The sequence below is a fragment of the Sarcophilus harrisii genome, chromosome 1, assembly GCF_902635505.1.
Source record: "Sarcophilus harrisii chromosome 1, mSarHar1.11, whole genome shotgun sequence".
NCBI lineage: Eukaryota > Metazoa > Chordata > Mammalia > Dasyuromorphia > Dasyuridae > Sarcophilus > Sarcophilus harrisii.
This window is the reverse complement of record NC_045426.1, coordinates 713,362,728-713,364,731: the sequence shown is the minus strand read 5'-3', so window position 1 is coordinate 713,364,731 and position 2,004 is coordinate 713,362,728.

Genomic DNA, 2,004 nt, shown 5'->3' with positions numbered 1-2,004 from the left:
TCCTGAGATGCTCAGGGTGGATTTATTTCCTGAGTTGAATACAGAGAATCTGTCCGGGATTCCTGAGAGCCTGCCATTAGTATCATAAATCACCAGCTTAGGGACCTGGCCAGGTTTCTGCTGGTACCAGTGGACATCTTGACATTCGATGCCCAGAACAGGAGATGGTGGCCATCTCTCCCAGAATCTTGCACACTGAAGTTCTGAGTCAGCACAGAGGAGGCCCTAGAAGCTTCCAGTAAAGAAAACATTGGTCAGAGGCAGAATCTTTCTCCCTCAAGAGAGACAGGGAGCAGCCTAAGGATGAGCTCAGGGCAGGATTAGGCCAGGCTTGGGACATTGTGGGGACTGAGCCACAGGGAGCAGGCTCTGAAAAGACTTAACTGTGCAGATAGTGAGCGGTGGGAATAGCAGAGGGATCCAAGCCATGGTCAAGCTTCCTGGATATTAGTTCCTGACTTTTCATAGCTAGGGCTGGGCTCCTCCAGAGCTCCCTTAATACCAGCCCAGGCCCTGAAGTGCCTGGTGCCACAGAAGGGAGTAGGAAATTTTTATTGCCTTGCCTCGATCTGGAGCTCTGTGATCTGAGGTTGAATTCCCGCCCTGATAATCATCCAAAGGAACAATAATGACCGAAAGTGGCCACACTTCCCCCCAACGCCTCAGGATTCTGGCTGCACTGGCCTTCCAAGAAGCTTCAGAGAAGGAAGACATCCCCAGCCTCCCTCTAGGCTTCACTTACCCATGTGGACAATGAAGGGATTTCATTGGTCTCTTTCAGTTTTGGCCTTTTATGACCAACCCAGAGACACTTAGGTTTAAGCAAGTTTTCCAGAGATTGAGTGTCTTAGGAGCCAGAGATATGACAAGGTGCAAGGAAATTTTCTCTTTATTTATTCACTCATTTATTTATTTAATGAGAATTCTCTCCATCAGAGTTGGAAAGTCCACCCAGCCCCCAGATCAAATATGTTGAGCTTTCAAGGACCAGAGAAAGTTCTCCAAGCTTGAGTTCATCCTGAGGCTCGGCTCTTTTGAAACCATTTTCAATGGGCTTGGTTCCCTTTTTCTTTCTTTCCTGAAACAGGAAGTAAGTGAGATGTGTGTTGATGGAAAAGTAACTCCATGGGGATGTAATAAGATGTCTTAGAAGAGGTGTATTTTTGGCAACTTTTGTTGTTTAAGAAGGAAAAAGAGGAATGGAGCCAAGATGGCAGAGAGGACTTATGGCTTTTTCTGAGTTCTTCCCACAACCCTCCACATACAAAGAAAGGTTGAACAAGCTATTAATCAACTTTCTAAAAAAAAATCTCCAGGGCCATATGGATTTACATGTGAATTCTGCCAAACATTTAAAAAACAATTAATTCCAATGTTATGCAAATTCTTTGAGAAAAGACTGAGAACTTTCCAGTTAAGTCTCTATTTTCCATTAGTGGCTCTGCCTGGTTTCAGACTATCTTGTACTTAGACTGGAAACCCTGAGGTGTCACCCCTATTTTCCTTTTGTGTATTATTTTCCTCTATTGGATTGCAAACTCCTTGAAGAGGAAGTTTCTTTTTCTTTTTTGTAATCCCAGCTTTTAGCACTGTCCCTGGAATATGGTAGGTGCTTAAAAATGGTATTTTTATAAATAAAAAAACAAATTTAATACATGATGTGAAATTCTTTTCTAATTATAATTCCTCTCATTTATTCTATTCTCTCTCTCCGTTTACCCTGCCCCTCCTCAAAAGTGTTTTGAGTACTTTCTCCCTTCTATTGACCTCACCTCTTCTCATATTCCTTCCCCTCTTACTTACTGAACTTTTGCTTATAGATGAATACCATATGATAGCTGAAAACAAGGAGAATTTGGTTAGGAATTCTCATCAAAGAAAGACTTTGATCCAGCTTTGCAATGGAAATAATTATAAAATATTCATCTCTTCTTCACTTTATGGACTTTAACTTAGTTTGTCAACTAAGTGAAGCAAAAAATAAGACTGCTTTTTTAAAAACCA